Source organism: Lithobates pipiens, unplaced genomic scaffold (genome assembly GCF_037356315.1).
Source record: "Lithobates pipiens isolate NorthernLeopardFrog02 unplaced genomic scaffold, aLitPip1_a1.2 Scaffold_13, whole genome shotgun sequence".
In the NCBI taxonomy this organism is placed as follows: Eukaryota; Metazoa; Chordata; class Amphibia; order Anura; family Ranidae; genus Lithobates; species Lithobates pipiens.
The window spans coordinates 69684167-69702320 of record NW_027507718.1 but is presented as its reverse complement, the minus strand read 5'-3'; the positions used below and the strand labels follow the sequence as shown (position 1 = coordinate 69702320).

Genomic DNA, 18154 nt, shown 5'->3' with positions numbered 1-18154 from the left:
TTTCACAGTTTTTTCACTCTCAAACTTCACTTTGACCATTGCTCAAGAAATTGCAGGCTTTATTTATGGATAAACGAATGTAAAGAAAATGTACCTTTTTGACTTGGACATTTTAAGCTCTTGACGATACCACAAGTAAAAAATGGACAAATTTCACCCAAATGATTTCAGAACACTTATTTTTGTGGTCATGTGAGGTTATGTCTGCAGTACTTTGTTTTTATAAGGACCCTCTTAGGACAGGATTGTTCGAGGTGACAGAAATCCTTCACTACATGGTGAGTCTCTGCCCTAGAACAAGCATGTGTGCAAATCGGGTACTGGAATACCCAAGATGTTCATGTTTTGTGGTAATGCTTGTTCATACCTTTTGCATTGAGCTACATTGATCAATACAGGCACAACGCAAAGATAAACACAATTCATCGTACAGTAAAGCGCAACACATAAATGCACATGCATTTTCTATGCGTTTTATATGCACTGTGGTGTGAATGAACCTCAAGTTGACTCAGTTACTAGTGAAGACAAATTCAGTATGCCAGCTTCAGAACTTGTACCTTCAAAACACGTCAAGAATGTCAGCTCCTACATTTTTCCCTCACAGGTTCCCTGACAGAAACTGTGATCACTACTTGAAGGTCACTAGCAACAATAGATAGAACCTTAACTGCATAAGTGCTAATTGTCAGAAAAGTACACTCTCCAAAATTATTGTAGAATTGAATCAGCACCACTGTGACTGAACAAAAGCTGGGTAGAATGAGCCCCTTTTTCAGAAAATGCTTATACCACATATACAGTAGTAGTAACAAAAAGTCTGGTCCCCAAGCATCAGAAAACATAATATGGCCTAATGACTTTGTTCACCTAATTTTCTACAATGAGGCAAGAATATGTTTGGAAAAAGTCATAGAATTCCTTTAACCCGTTGTTATGTTATCAAATATTATACGTGGTGGGGGTCTGGGTACTGGGACCCCTCTTTTGGGTTTATTAGATCTAACTTTTGTGCATGGTTGTATAGGAACATTTTACAGAAATAGTTTACATGGCTTTTAAAGTTTTCCTGGTGACCAAATCTAGAACTTGGAGCAGAGTAGTTCATCCCCTACATGTAATGCTAAATGGAAAGAGAGTAGTAGGGTGCATGGCAAGTGATGCCACCAAAAACAAGCGGGTTACAAGAAGTCAACAGTCCAGTCAGTCACTGTCTTTGCATCTTGATAAATGGGACCAGTGAGTCCCCAAATTGTTGGTCCTAATTTTGTTTGATATGCTCCATTTGAAGTAAGTACCTTCAGCACTTTTTGAGTGCTGGCTTCTGGAGCAAGACTGCAAATACATTTCCTTCTCGTTTCATCCTTCCAAATATAAGAATGTTTCTTTTTTAATATTGGTACAGGATTTGGTTCTAGGATTAAATAAACCCATACATCCCAGCGCTCAAGAGGCATAGACATCTGGATGGTCCTAACTGTTTGCTATATAATCTCCAAATAAACGTTCAACTGAAATGCTCCACTGATGCAGGTGTCAGGAAGGGCAACCCAGTAACCAAGATGGCAGCCGCAGGAGAATGCCTGTTCTCCACATTCCCATGAAGAGAACCGAACAGTGCAGGCATGCAAAATAGTTTTCCGGGATGTGAATGGATGTGCGCATGCGCACCTTGTGACAGTTCTTGGCGCCAAGTAGACTATTTAAACTAGACAAATATCCAGGATCAATGCTGTCTGGTCAACAGCGTTCCCTGTGACCCTTGCTACCTGTTTACCTTGAAAACCTGTTCCAGTGACTACTTGGCTTATTCCTAAATTGTTCCAGCTATCTGCCTGCATCTGACCCCGCCTTGTTCTGGACTCTGCTTCTGCCTCATCCTTGATTACCTCGACCTGGCATGTACAACAACTTCTCCCACCTACTGAACACCGCCTCACTGTCTGCTGAGTTCAACTTCCAGCCTGCTCCAGTCTCCAGCCTTTCAGCCATTCCTGGTCTGCCTCTTTGCCTGTGGTCCTCCACGATAATTTCAGAAGTTCCTAACCAGCACTTTCTTCAGTAATTCTGCCAGACACTCATGCCCCACTGTACTCCCAGGTCTCCTGTCTGCTCTATCTATGAGGAACCTCTCCTATGGATGAACTTTGTCAGCATCTTGCTGGCCTTACACAAGCTGTGAAGAATTTGCAAGAGGGATATAACCGACTGGAGGAGCATGTCCAGTGTTATCGTCCCTGATCACAGAGGGATCTGCTCATCCACCTGTCACTTCAGCCAGCACCTCTACTGCACCCGCAGTTATCATGTTACCTCCAGAGCCCAAGGTCTCTGGAGAACGCAGTGAAATTCCGCAATGCCTGTGAACTTTATTTTGCTCTACAGCCACATACTCATTGGAAGCTACCAAGGTTGGCTTTGTCATCTCTCTTCTGCAAGGTGAACCTCAGTCCTGGGCTCACCGCCTACTGGAACAGAAAGCCGCATCCTTAACAGATCTCTCTACCTTCTTTCATGCCATGTCCCAGCTATATGAGGATCCTCAGCAAACTGCTACCGCAGAAGCAGCACTGCACATACTACAGCAAGGTCGTAGAGTGGCCAAGGACTATGTTTCTGAATTTAGGCACTGGAGTTCTGATACCAACTGGAACAATGTTGCCCTGTGCTACCAATTTCGTATGGGCCTTTTGGAACTCATGTAGGAAGAACTGGCCCGAGTTGGTGTTCCCCAGTCCCTGGATGCTCTCATCAATCTGTTTATCCAGATTGATCGATGACTGAGGAAGCAAAGATCTGAAAGATCCACAGGATCATCTCGTCCAGTATGGATGCTGAGTCTCCAGCACTGCTGCATGGGTTCCTGCTGCATCCACCCCTGATATTGGGCTTTTTTCCGCCCCTCACTCACCGTTGAAGAGCGTCAAACACCGGCGTCAGAACAATCTCTGCCTGTATTGTGGGGAGCCCAAACACTACGTGAAATCATGTCCAGCAAAACTTCGTAAGTGTCTAACAATTCCTTCTGACCATGCACCAGCTTTGCCAAGCAACTCTTCTCACCTCACGCTTCCCATTCTGTTATAGCTCCCAGGAGGGAACATCTAGGTCTCTGCCATAATTGACTCCGGGGCCTGCAGCTGTTTCATGGACTTATCTTTTGCCGCAAAACATCAGATCCTGCTACAACCCAAGGCTCAGGAACTCTCAGTACATCTAGCCAATGGGTCTGCTATTAAATCAGGATTGGTCACGCAAGAAACTGTTCCATTACCTACCACCATTGCCAATAACCACCAAGAACTTTTACGTCTGGATGCCATTGCACCACCCCTGTTTCCGATCATCCTTGGTTTGCCCTGGCTACAGGCCCACAACATACACATCAATTGGGCCACAGAGGAAATCCAGTTTTATTCTTCCTACTGTCACCACAATGCTGGTGACAACTCTGATTCTGAAATTTGTCAATCCATTCTAGCAGTGTATCATGACTTCCTGGAGGATCAATAAAAAGGGAACAGAAACTCACCCTCCCCACAGACCCTATGTTTGCCCGATTGAGTGCCTTCCTGGAGCCGAAGTCCCCTTTTGGAAGAATCTTCCCCCAACCGAACTCAAACTGGGCACTTTAAAGGAATACATTGATGATAATCTAAAGACGGGGTTCATTCGCCCATCCACGTCCCCGGCAGTGGCAGGGATCTTCTTTGTGGAGAAAAAGGATCACACTCTACGCCCCTGCGTAGACTATCTTGAACGTAACAAGATTACGGTCAAGAATCTTTACCCCTTTCCCTTGGTGCCTGAATTAATTTAGAGACTTGGAGCTGCAACCATATTCACAAAGCTGGATCTTCGAGGGGCCTACAATGTGGCCCTTATCTGGAGGGAGATGAATGGAAGATGGCTTTTTGCACCCGATTTGAGAAATGCGAGTTTGAACACCAAAGCATTCAATTCCTGAGGCTGATTATCTCTGTTAAAGGCATCAAAATGGATCCCAAAAAGGTTACTGCTATTCTGGACTGGCCAGTCCCTACAGATAACAAAGGTCCTTATCCGGAGGGAGACGAATGGAAGATGGCTTTTTGCACCCGATTTAGGAATATTGAATATTTAGTGATGCATTTTGGGCTATGTAATGCCCCTGCCACGTTCCAGCATGTTTTCAATTATATTTTCAGAGACTACTTCATACCAGATATACTATTCATCATAGTATATCTGGACGATATTTTGATATTCTCTTCATCCATGGACAATCATCGCAGACATCGCAGACATGTCAGAAGCATACTGGATTGGCTGCAGCAACATGGTTTATACGCCAAGCCCGAGAAATGCGAGTTTGAATACCAAAGCATTCAATTCCTGAGGCTGATTATCTCTGTTGAAGGCATCAAGATGGATCCTGAAAAGGTTACTGCTATTCTGGACTGGCCAGCTCCCTACAGATAAGAAAGGGATTCAAGGCTTCGTAGGGTTTGCTAATTTCTATCGGCAAATCATCAAGGGGGTTTCAGCTATCGTCTCCCCCATCACGCAGTTAACCAAGCAAGGTGGCTTTTGAGACTCTTCAGAAACTGTTTTCTTCTGCATCTGTTTTAAAGCATCCCGATCCAGCCCTACCTTACATTTTGGAAGTAGACGCATCTGAAACAGCTGTCGGGGCAGTTCTTTCTCGAAGGCAAGAGTTCAAGGCTCTGTTACACCCAGTTGCATTTTTTTCCCGTAAATTGTTGGCAGTAGAGAAAATATGATGTTGGAGATCGAGAACTTTTGGCAATTAAGATGGCACTAGAGATACCTCTTGGAAGGAGCAACATATCCAATCTTGATTTACACAGATCATACAAATCTGGAATACTTGGGAGTTGCAAAGAGGTTAAAGTCGTGCCAAGCCAGGTGGGTGCTATTCCTTTCTAGACTTTCCTTCCATATTACTTGCAGGCCTGGGTCAAAGAACACGAAGGCTGATGCGCTCTGGAGAATCTACACTTCCTGACACTATCCTGCCCTCAGGAAGTTTTCTTTTCCTACAGGAAGATTTGCTGTCACAAATCGAACAACCCTATATGGGGATTTCTCTTCCTCCAGAAACAACCTTGCAGGTGAAGGATTATCTACTATGGTAAAATGATAAGCTCTTTATACCATTCTGGAGTTCGGTCACGACCACATGTTAGCTGGACATTTTGGTGTTCATAAAACATCTGAACTTTTGCGTCGCACATTTTGGTGTCGACAGGTGGAAAAAGATTGCAAGAAGTATGTGGAATCATGCATTCAAAACAAAAGTAGTAAAGCCAAAGCATGGTGTCTGCTGAAACCACTATCAGTCCCGGAGAGACCCTGAAAGATGACTTCGATGGATTCCATTGGGGAATATTCTGGACTACGGATCAATTGGTCCTATTCTGTCAGCTCCTTGTTGCTCCATGGATCTCCCGAAAACTGTAAGCTGTCGAACCCCTTTTTACTCACCTCATATGTTTTCCTGTTACATAACAGGATTACTCTCTTTTATATGTATCATTGAATAAACCAAGACTGTTTATGTTCTATTTACTGCTGAGACAGTTTTTAACCCCCAACTCTTTGAGCGCTGGACTGTTTGTTTTGTTGCACACTGTCTATCCATACCTTCCAGCTATGGCTGCTACCCAGGTGCACTGGGTACAGATCCCATGTTATTAACCATGCCCTTTTCTCCCCCATCCACATGGGCCATATTTTAGCGCTGGTGTCATTTTGCTGTATACCATATTTGTGGTAGTGGATCGATTGTCCAAAATGGCGCATTTCTTACTGATGAAGGGTACACCTTTTGCCCCTTAGACAGCAAAAAAATGTATCAAGGAGATTGCAAGGCTCCATGGAGTTACAATTAATATTGCGTCGGATCGGGGGGTACAGTTTACTTCCAGGTTCTGGAAGGCACTATGTGAATCTCTGAGGATTGAACTATCCTTTTCTTCTGCCTCTCACCCGCAAATGAATGGTCAGATGGAGAGAGCCAGCCAGACTCTTGAACAATATCTATGCTGTTTTTCCTAATTCTCTCAAGATGACTGGGTTCCTCTACTACCTCTAGCCAAGCATGCCTACAATAATTCTACTCACTCTGCCACTGTTACAGGAAACAATGGCTAAAACACAGGAATACAACAAAAGGATCTTTGATAAGAGGAGATGGGGAGAATTAAGCCTGGAACCTGGCGATCAGGTATGGTTGTCCATAAAAAACCTATAACTTACTTGTCCTTCAAAAAAATTGGGTCATAAGTTTGTGGGTCCTTTCCCGTTAAAAAGGAAGATCAACAATGTAGCCTACGAATTGGAGCTGCCAGACTCGTTTCGCATACATCCGTTTTTTCATGTAACCTTACTGAAACTCGCAGCTTCCGATTCCTTTCCTGAATGGAGGACTGGTCCACCAGAGCCAGTGTTAGCTGATGGGGAGGAAGAAAGACAAAGGATCAATGCTGTCAGGTCTACATCATTACCCGTGACCTCTGCCACCTGTTTACCTTGTTCCAATGACTACTCGGCTTGTTCCTGACTTCTCCTGCTATCTGCCTGCATCCGACCCTGGCTTCTCCCCAACTCTGCTTCTGCCTCATTCTTGGTTAACTCCCTGCCTGCTACCTACTCGGCCTATACCACAACTTCTCTTCAGCTTCTGCATTGGTTCTTGATCTGCCCTCCTATGTATTACCCGGCCTGCCTGTACCTGTCTGTGTTCCTGCCTACTGAACACCCCATCACTGTCTGCCGAGTCCAACTTCCAGTCTACTCCAGTCTCCAGCCTCCAGATTTTCCTGGTCTGCCTCTTTGCCAGTGGTCCTCCAGAGTATCTTCGGAAGTTCCGAACCAGCACCTTCTTCATCGATCCTGCCTAATAATAATAGTAATCCTAATAATAAAAATGATGTAATGTATGTGTGCAATAAGGAAGATGAAACATGATTAGTCAACTACAAATTAATACAATACATGACAATTTAAAATATACCAAAAATGACTTAACCCCTTCTAGCTGCCACCTCCCGGCCCTTTAACAGGATTTACAGTATCTCACTAAAGTGAGTACACCCATTAAATTTTTGTAAATATTTTATTATATCTTTTCATGTGACAACACTGAAGAAATAAAACTTTGCTACAATGTAAAGTAGTGAGTGTAAAGCTTGTATAACAGTGTAAATTTGCTGTCCCCACAAAATAACTCAACACACAGCCATTAATGTCTAAAATGCTGGCAACAAAAGTGAGTACACCCCTAAGTGAAAATCTCCAAATTGGGCCCAATTAGCCATTTTCCCTCCCCGGGGTCATGTGACTGGTTAGTGTTACGCAGGTTTTAAATTTGGTGCCATCACTCTCTCATACTTGTCACTGGAAGTTCAACATGGCACCTCATGGCAAAGAACTCGCTGAGGATCTGAAAAAAAGAATTGTTGCTCTATGTAAAGATGGCCTAGGCTAAAAGAAGATTGCCAGGACCCTGAAACTGAGCTGCAGCACAGTGGCCAAGACCATACAGCTGTTTAACAGGACAGTTTCCACTCAGAACAGGCCTCACCATGGTCGACCAAAGAAGATGAGTGCATGTGCATAGCGTCATAACCAGAGGTTGTCTTTGGGAAATGTATGTATGAGTTGATACATAAGATGTATGAGTGCTGGTAGCATTTCTGCAGAGGTTGAAGGGGTATGGGGTCAGCCTGTCAGTGCTCAGACCATACGCCTCACACTGCATCAAATTGGTCTGCATGGCTGTCATTCTAGAAGGAAGCCTCATCTTAAGATCTTGGTCTGATGAGACCAAGATAAACGTATTTGGTTCTGATGGTGTCAAGTGTGTGTTTTGGCAACCAGGTGAGGAGTACAAAGACAAGGGTGTCTTGCCTACAGTCATGCATGATGGTGGGAGTGTCATGGTCTGGGGCTGGAGTGCTGCCGGCACTGGAGAGCTACAGTTCTTTGAGGGAACCATGAATGCCAACATGTACCGTGACATACTGAAGCAGAGCATGAACTCTCCCTTCGGAGAATGGGCCGTAGGTCAGTATTCCAACATAACGGCCCCAAGACACATCTCCAAGACGACCACAGCTTTACTAAAAAAGCTGAGGGTAAAGGACAGAATTATTATCAAATCACCAGGACCGGATAGCTTGCACTCGAGGGTGCTTAGGGAACTCAGTCAAGGAGTTGCAAGACCATTGCTCCTAATTTTTACTCAAAGTCTACTGACTGGAATGGTACCAGCGGATTGGAGAAAAGCCAATGTAGCACCAGTATTTAAAAAGGGCCCAAAATACATCCCTGGGAATTACAGACCAGTCAGCCTAACATCAATGGTATGCAAGCTCTTGGAGGGGATGATATGGGACTATATACAAGATTTTAGTAATGAAGACCGTATCATTAGCAGTAATCAGCATGGATTCATGAAGAATCAGTCTTGCCAAACCACTCTATTACCCTTCATTGAGGAGATGAGTTGCCATCTAGATAAAGGAAGGCCCGTAGACATGGTATATCTGGATTTTGCAAAAGCATTTGACACAGTTCCCTATAAACCTTTACTGTACAAAATGTGGTCCGTTGGTATGGACCATATGGTGAGTACATGGATTGAAAACTGGCTACAAGGGCGAGTTCAAAGGGTGGTGATAAATGAGGAATACTCGGAATGGTCAGAGGTGGGTAGTGGGGTCCCCCAGGGTTCTGTGCTTGGACCAATCCTATTTAATTTGTTCATAAACGACCTGGAGGATGGGTTAAACATTTCAATCTCTGTATTTGCGTATGATACTAAGCTAAGAAGGGGAATAACTTATCAGCAGGATGTGGAAACCTTGCAAGAAGATCTGAACAAATTAATGGGGGTGGGCAACTACATGTCAAATGAGGTTTAATGTAGAAAAATGTAAAATAATTCATTTGGGTGGCAAAAATATGAATAAAATCTATACACTAGGGGGAGAACCTCTGGGGGAATCTAGGATGGAAAAGGACCAGGGGGTCCTAGTAGATGATAGGCTCAGCAATATCATGCAATGCCAAGCTACTGCTAACAAAGCAAATGGAATATTGGCATACATTAATAAAGGGATTAACTCCAGAGATAAAGCGATAATTCTCCCACTCTACAAGACTCTGGCTCAGCCGCACCTGGAGTATGATGTCCAGTTCTGGGCACCAGTCCTCAGGAAGGATGTGCTGGAAATGGAGTGAGTACAAAGGGGGGCAACAAAGCTAATAAAGGGTCTGGAAAACATTAGTTATGAAGAAAGGTTGCAAGCACTGAACTTATTCTCTCTGGAGAAGAGACACTTGAGAGGGGATATGATTTTAATTTACAAATACCATACTGGTGACCCCACAATAGGGTTAAAACTTTTTTGAGGAAGGGAATTTAACAAGACACGTGCCCACTCATTAAAATTAGAAGAAAAGAGGTCTAACCTTAAACTATGTAGAGGGTTCTTTACTGTAAGAGTGGAAACGATGTGGAACTCCCTTCCACATGCGATGGTCTCAGCAGGGGGCACCGATAGTTTCAAAAAACTATTAGATAAGCAACTGAATGACCGCAACATACAGGGATATACAATGTAATACTGACATATAATCACACACATAAGTTGGACTTGATGAACTTATGTCTTTTTTCAACCTCACCTGCTATGTAACTATGTAAAGGTGATGGACTGGCCAAGCATGTCTCCAGACCTAAACCCTATCGAACATCTGTGGGGCATCCTCAAACAGAAGATGGAGGAGCGCAAGGTCTCTAACATGCACCAGCTCCATGATGTTGTCATGGAGGAGTGGAAGAGGATTCCAGTGGCAACCAGTGATGCTCTGGTGAACTCAATGCCCAATGGTTAAGGCAGTGCTGGAAAATAATGGTGGCCACACAAAATATTGAAACTTTGGGCCCAATTTGGGGATTTTCACTTAGGGGTGTACTCACTTTTGCTGCCAGCAGTTTAGACAAAATGGCTGTGTGTTGCTTTATTTTGAGGGGACAGCAAATTTACACTGTTACACAAGCTGTACACTCACTACTTTACATTGTAGCAAAGTGTAATTTCTTCAGTGTTGTCACATGAAAAGATATAATAAAATATTTACAAAAATGTGAGGGGTGTACTCACTTTTGTGAGATATTGTAAATGTCCAGAGGCATGCATTACAATCATGCGACTGCTGAGAGGCAGTCACAGTGGCCACGCGATCAGAAAGCTCCTGATTGCTAGTATGCATCGGGAGCTTTCCGATACCTACTCGTAGCGGTGCTGGTAGTGTGCAGGGAGTAAAACCTGTTATATTTCTTTTATATTCCCAAAATGTACTCTCAAAGTGTGTGGGGTTGGGCCAATGTAAAGGAGTCCACAGGAGCAGATGAGACAATAAATAACATACTGTGATCTACAGTTTATAAACTGTTTGGAATAAGTCTTGCTATCCAAACCCAGGGCCTTTTTTTCCTATGCCACATAAAAATACATAATCCACAATTAGGAACAACGCATTTATAACTCCTTTTTTGTCAAACACCCTTCTCCAACCTGAAGAAAGGTTTCTTTTAGATCTCCTGGTTGATTGAAAGTATGGATGTGAGAAGAATAGTGAAAAATCCTACAAAAAGCACAATACTATGCATTAGAAAAACAAAATTGAAAGAAAAGTAAAGGTGAACACTTTGAAAAAGCATCAATGCACATGCATATTCTATTTGTTTTATATGCACTGTGGTGTAAACAAATCTTAAGCTGACTCAATTACTAGTGAAAAAAAAATTGTATTCCAGCTCCAGAACATGCACTTTAAAACACATGTCAGGAATGGCAGCTAGTGGTTTCATGAACATCATAATATACAGTATAATTTATATGGCTTTTATAGTCTTTCTGGTGACCATATCTAGAATTTAGAGGAGTTCATCCTGTACTGTACATGTACAAGTGAGTAGCAAGGTGCATGGCAAGTAGGGCCACCAAAAACAAGCAGTATGCAAGAAGACAGCACTCCAGTGACTGTCTTTGCATCTTGAAAAATGTGACCAGTGAGTCCCCAAATATTTGGTCCTAATTTTGTTTGACATGCTCCATTTGAAGTAAGTACCTTCAAGGATTTGTGAGTGCTGGCTTCTGAAGCAAGACTGCAAGTACATTTCCATCTCTTTCATGCTTCAAAATATTAGAATGTTTTTTTAATATTGGTACAGAATACCTGTCTACATGGTTATAGGATTGTACAAAAAGAACAGGAAGCTATCTGAATTGCCTATGTTGGCCCTACTGGTTATTAGGCTCCTGCATTTAGCATGTAATTTAGGTATTTCTGTTATTTTATCAACTTCCTACATATATATTCCAAAAAAAATTCTCCTTCCTACATCTCCATATATTTCTGATGGGCATCTCCTTAATTCTATGTATACTGCATTGGGTCTACCATATTACTGTTCTCCACAAAAGTTTGCTTCAAATTTAAATTCAAATTTCATGTGTCAATTACACAGTAACATAAAGATATATATATATAAAAAAAAAGAAAATCAGCTTTGTGTCGCACACTAGAAAAGGAGAGATTTGCAAAACTGCAGGAATAAAACAAGCATATGTTGCCTATAGCAACCTGAATTTAACTCTCATTGTTATAGCATAGTGCAGCAAATTAACACAGACAGTGATTGGTATAGACAATACAGACATTACATTTCTTCTGGTTTCATTACGGCCCTGTTTTATTTTAGCATTGATTTATTAGTTCATTTGAACTGGCAATCAGCATCACACATCTGAACATCGCTCAGCTTCAGCATAGAAAATAATATCTTTAGGACTAAGCTGATTTAGCATGAGTGTGAGCATTGCTCATGTCACTGCACTGTCATCTTCTAATAATAACCTTGAGTACTACGCTCAGAAGACTGATGTACACCACAGAAGGTGAGCTGTAGTGTGTTCTGTGGGCAAAGTCCTCTCTGTAACTCGCATATTGTTTGCTCATATGTATTCTGTAATTGATATATACTTACAAAAAGAAATGCATACATGAAAAATGCATGTGTACAGTTCTGTGCATTTGCTGCAGTTTGTTACCCTTCCCTAAGATGCCATAGAAAAATTGCTGTTTCTGAAAGATATCCATATCAATGAAAAGGCATGCCATCCAAAGCTAAAACATCAAGCTATCCTGTCCCATCAAGGATGCTGACCTCATCCACAAAGGCTCTATAGTTCAGACCACCTCTTTGTGTTACTCAGCCAACCTAGAAATATGTATTCTTCACTTTTGTTATTTCATGTGGAAAAAAGAAATTTGGTTCCTTTGCTCTCAATCACCTTAAAAATATTTCACAGAAAACCAATAAATGCTTGGTGGATCTGTTTCAATAGCCACATTTTGAAAGACAAAGGGTCTTCCAGATGGTCTACAACCCCCTCTCACTTGGCTGTCTGACATAGTCATTCCAGTCCAGAGAAAACATATAAAGAACCATGATATCTGATCTCAAATATTGCATCTACGTAAACATTCAAATGGCAAATCACCAAATTGAGACAGAATTATTTGTGCATTTTCTGCTATTTTCACCAACTGATATTAGTGTGGAGGAGTTTTTCCTTTAAATTTATTTAGACTAAACTTTTCTATAGTAACCTATCTTCCTTAACTACTTTAATTATTATCATCTAGTTTTCCGAACATCTTTTAGACAGTGGCTACAACCTTTTTATGTTTCCTATTATTGTTCATATGTGGCATTTAATATCCATATAATTCTAATATATTGTGTTGGGTGATCTATAACAATTACACACACTTGATAATTTGACACTGCATGTTATCATTACAATATAAAGGCTTATTCAATAAACAGGACATGGAACAATGTGAAAAATGCAGTAATGTGTATTAACTATAAAAATTAGTGAAGCAAGATAGACTCTAATTGCTTGTTATTGGTAACATACTTTTCACACTGCTTTACACTGTTTGTTTAATAAACCTGAAAGTGTCAGTGAACTATTGTTATAGGGTGTCATTGATTTAGAAACCTTAGCCCACAATTTCGCATTTAGGATGTCCTTTCCATTTGTTAATGTGAAGTTGCAAAATGTGCACTGCACTGTGATTAACATGAACTCAATTGTAAGTTATCTTTCTGTCAATGCTGTTTATCTTAGCAAAAACTATGCAGTCTTCCTACAAACTGAAAATATGCAAAGCTATAAACCCAATCCCAGAATTTAATATGCAAAGTCAGAAAGGTGAGGGCTGACCCACCCCTTTCCACAACTCAACTTTCACTCAATAAAAGACCAGTTGTGAGATAGAGGGTGTTGAGTAATCTGTTGACTTTCTGGCAAAAGGTAACTTTTGCATGTTTGGGCATTGGGTGCTCATGAAATAAATCTTCCAGAATAGAGCTATGGGAGTTGTTATTGCTAACTTATTTTTTTAAGGTGCGCATATCATGTACATACTTGTTCAGGGTCTGACTCATTAGGCAGTATGAGCATGACCACCATGGATCCAGCATTTCAAAGACAAGTAATCGATGGCAGCCCATATTTATTTTCCAAGAGATTCCTTTGAAGGGTCCATGCTCACTAGGAGCAGAAAAATATGCCAGAACCTCTGGCAGAAAAAGCAGCATAGAAATGCTTATAGTAGCACAAGAGTTTAGGAGCGTTTATAAGCATTTGCTTTTATAAGTGTTTTTTTTTTCTCAAAACATTCTCATCTGCTCATATTTCACTTGACTTTACACTTGAAAATGCTGAACTCTACTAAAATCTGCATTTTATGATTTTTTCTGCCTGAAAACTCCTCTTAAAACACTCTTGTGATGGGTTTTTTTTTTCTACCTCTAAACTCTCCTCTAGAAACATGCCTCAAAACACTTTAATGTGCATGGATACATATGGGGTTATTTACTAAAACTGGAAAGTGCAAAATCTAGTACAATTCTGCATAGAACCCAATTGGCTTTCAGATTTTATTGCCAAAGCTTAACTGAACAAGCTAAAATTAGAAGCTGATTGGCTAGCATGCACAACTGTACCAGATTCTGAATGCTCCAGTTTTAGTAAATTTCCCCTACAGGATAAAATTGAGATGCTTCTACAGGCAGGAGAAAAAACACAAAACTCCCGTAGAAGCAACATTTTTAAAGCCCAATGTGCATGGTTCCTTTGGTTGTGGGGACCGAGGCTTATGTAGTCCCCTGGACTGGAGATGGACAGTTGTGCTCTAAGGTCTAAAAACTTTTGTTGTGTTGATATGGAGCAACTATATCTTGTCTGGTTGGGAAGCTGCCATGTCTGTAACCCACTAATTGAGTCTTGTCCAGCTGGAGTTTGACCTGTTCGTTGACCACTTTTTTCTGTCTAAAGTTCCTGAAGTTGTCCATGAAAACTCAGTCCAGATTTTGGTATAGACAAATCCATATCCACTTGCAAACCTGGAGATAAAAAAAAAAAAATCAAGTTTTGCTCTTTATAGCAAGTTATGAATTTCCTTGACTAGAATTATTAAAAAGCAATTGCCAAGCTAATGAACATCTGAAATTCTATCTGGTGTTAAGATATTTCGTCCACTTTTGGTAGAATATTGTGGCTCTCAAACTGTTGTAGAACTAAATGTGTCAGCATGCCCTGGTTAACAGGAGCTGAGAAGCCATCCTCAGCAGTTGGAAAGACACGGGCTGTTTATGTTTGAGAAGATCCTCATTGTCTTTCAGATCATGCTTTCTTGCTTCAGGTTTTCTGTAGCACATGTCCTCTCTCATCTTCACAAGCTGGCTGTTTTTCTCCTGACCTGGGTTGTTATCATTGAATAGTGGGTGGGCACTTGGACAGTGAGTCACTCCATATCACTTCCTGTCTGGCTCATGAAGAGAAATGTGAGTCAGTTGAAATGTGGACACAATGGAGAGAAGATGAAGGAGAAAAAAAAAAACATTCAGCTCTGCAACGTGAAGGTATTTTTTTTAGCCGTTTTGCTAACAGTACTCAATTCTTCATTCTGTCTTCTGGTGCTTATTCAGAGTAGGTGTACTTTTATTACTGTGTGCTTTGTGTTGTGTGTCACTGACTGCCTGGAGCAGACAAGAGTGTGTGTATCTGCATGTTGGGTTGCTTTGAGAGATCATAGCAGAGGGGGTGGGAAGCTTCTCTGGTGTGTTTGAGGAAGCCAGAGCATGGTGGTAGGAACAGCAGAAGGATAGCTAATTAATCTTATGCACCTTCTTGGATGAAAGCAACAGAAGTTAGTGATGCCAAATTCCACAAAGATAAATATTTAAGATAGATGTTTTAAAACTGGTTTTTATTTGTGTTTGTGAAAAAATGTGATTGTGACAAAGGAAAGAATTAAACATAACAGGATGACTGAATGTCCTCAAGTGCTTATCAGCTCTTCATTTTAACACTCAATCATGATTTATTTTTCCCATTCTCCAATGGGGCATGACATTGTATGAATATTTTCACATTACAGGAATTTTATTTTTTATGAATTTGCAACTCATTTTAGCCATTAAGCTTTTTCATATTATACATTTGTTAATATAATGCATTTTATTATGGTTTAATTCCACGTTTTGTTTTTTTTGTTTGTTTTTTGCAAGATAATGCTAATGAAAACAAAACATATTTAAACAGATTTTCAGGTATTTTATTATTTTTTTTCTTTACAACTTTTCCAACTGCTATAAGCTGGTTTACGTGGTACATTTTCTGTAAATGAGTTTTCTGAGGGCCCCTATGCACGTATGTTAATGCGCATTATCTTAAAATGCTTGTATACCTCTCACTGTCACTTTTACCTATAGGTAAGCCTATTATTATTATTATTATTATTATTATTATTATTATTATTATACAGGTTTTATATAGCGCAAACCGTTTGCTCAGCGCTTTACAACATGAGGCTATAATAAGGTTTACCTATAGGTACTGTAAATATCTCCTAAACATGCACCGCTTAAGAGAAATTTACCTTGTAGTGTGCCGATGATGTCATTGGCGCATGCGCTGTGAAGAAACTTGACTAACAAGTGCCGTGACTAACGGCTCCCATGTGCATGTGCGGGAGTGATGTCACACGACTCCGGACAGTCACAGAGCTGGAGTCCAGGACCCCGGAAGTAAGAGGGGCGAAGATGGATGAAATGTGTATGATTTTTTACTGTAAGCCTCATGCTGTGCTGTGTTGGGCTATACTGTACAATGCATTGAGGTACCATTCATCACACTACAACCCACCCAGATAGAGCAGGTGCATTGTCATGCACTGTTGTAAGGCACATATAGTGTATATAGGCCCTGAAGCGATGCATGCTGACAAAGGTTTTGTTTTTTTTTTCACAATATGAGGTGGCTGGCTTATCTATGGCTTCAGTACTTTAATTGACCTGGAATAAGCATTCAGCAAGTGAAGTCAGAACTCCTGATCTACATATTTCTGGACAAGGACTCTTCTTGTCTTCTTAAACCAGGAGGCAAAGCATTTTAAAGGAATCACAGCCTACAGAAAGAGGAGCTGATGACTGTAGAATCCCTGTTGCACTATTTTAATTTGCCTTGTAGATTAAAGCTGTCTATAGGTATAAGAAAGCAGCTGGATGTGCCAGCATGATCCTTTCGCAATGTTGCTTGGCTCAACTGCAATCCTGAACAGAAATTATTGGCGACATGAGCATTCTTGTTTGGCCTTTCTAGGAAGGAAAGGGAGAAGTTCCTAGAGTTTCTTAGGAGATGGGATAGACTCCTATAATATTATAACCTGGCTAAAGTTAGATACAAAAGGGTTGATTTACTAACCCTGGAGAGTGCAAAATCTAGTGTAGTTGAGCATAGGAACCAATCAGTTTCTAACTTCAGCTTATTCAATTAAGCTATGACAAAAACAAACTGGAAGCTGGTTGGTTTCTGTGCAGAACTGCACCCAATTTTGCACTCTCCAGTTTTAGTAAATCAACCCCAAAGTGTATTGTCAATATTTGAAATTATACAATAATCTGCATTATATTTCAAATATTACTAGCCTAATCCTTTTAATCTGAATAATCCTGAATTTTATAAACTTGCTTTATGAATATCTCCACATATTTACCTCCTTGAACTATGTGACCCTTTTTCACTATGCCCTGCGAGTAGTCACTGCTATGCCACAGATTTCAGCGGAGCCTGCCTTCTGAACTATAGAGGTGCTGAGAGGAGGAGTTTCAGGAGTCTGTACAAGAATCAAGTCTTATAGGCATTATAGTACCATGGGATATGTAGTCCTTATACATTTAAAGAAAAACAGCAGAGGACAAGCTGCAATGCATGCAGGGATACTAGGAAGTTGTGGAAATAGTTGACCAGCAGAGAGGCAGTAATCACTACATAAAAGCAGATTTTTCAAGTAAGCTTATACTGTGTTGTCATATATTTGTATTGTGTGTATTAATACAATTCTGATGTTATAAAATTAAAGTGTATGCTGTAACTATAGAAGTCCTTTAAAGCCTAGGGCAGGCCATAGATGATGTGTTTTTATCTTTTGCAACCATGGGTTGCTGTCCCTGCCGAGAGAACACAGTGATTATTGCTACAGGCTATAGCCACTGGCAATAATTGCATGTACAAATCTGACATGCTGCTTGTACCCATATCGATCGAAGGATCGACGTGGGTACAGTCAGTCTGCTCATAGATGGATTGAAATTTGGCCAGGCCTTTCATAACCAGCCGAGATTCAAACAATTTATGACCGGTGTTCTATCAGAGTAGTGAACCCATCAGATTAGGTAACGGAAGTGATGTTCAGTCAGCTACCTTCTGACTGCAGGTGTTCTGTCAGATTAGCAAACCTGGTAGTGGTGGAATACATGCACAGCTGACAGAACATCACTTCCATTACATTATCTGATGGGTTTGCTAATCTGATAGAACACCAGCTTAACTCTTTTCTGCAGGTAAATTTAACCGGGGTTAAACCTCTGCCAGTTTCTTATTGCTTGTTACCCTCCCTTCTTGTCAGAGTCTGACAGACCAGGTGTCACTAAGACAGGACATGAAAGGAGATCAGTCACAGTTCTAACCCTTCCCTCCACTCAAAACAGTAGGGTTGG

General features: G+C 41.0%; 1 protein-coding gene across 2 annotated transcripts in view; it reads left to right on the top strand.

Moving 5' to 3' along the window:
- The window catches only part of ZNF462 (zinc finger protein 462), a 110268-nt gene that overhangs the window by 22793 nt on the left and 69321 nt on the right, over positions 1-18154 (top strand). The window contains exon 1 of one of the 2 annotated variants that reach the window (XM_077475176.1): positions 14911-15016. The exons of the other annotated variant lie outside the window; for it this stretch is intronic. The gene's annotated coding sequence lies outside the window, so the exon portion shown is untranslated. Of the gene's footprint in view, positions 1-14910; positions 15017-18154 lie in introns of those variants that run through there. 2 annotated transcript variants of the gene reach the window in all.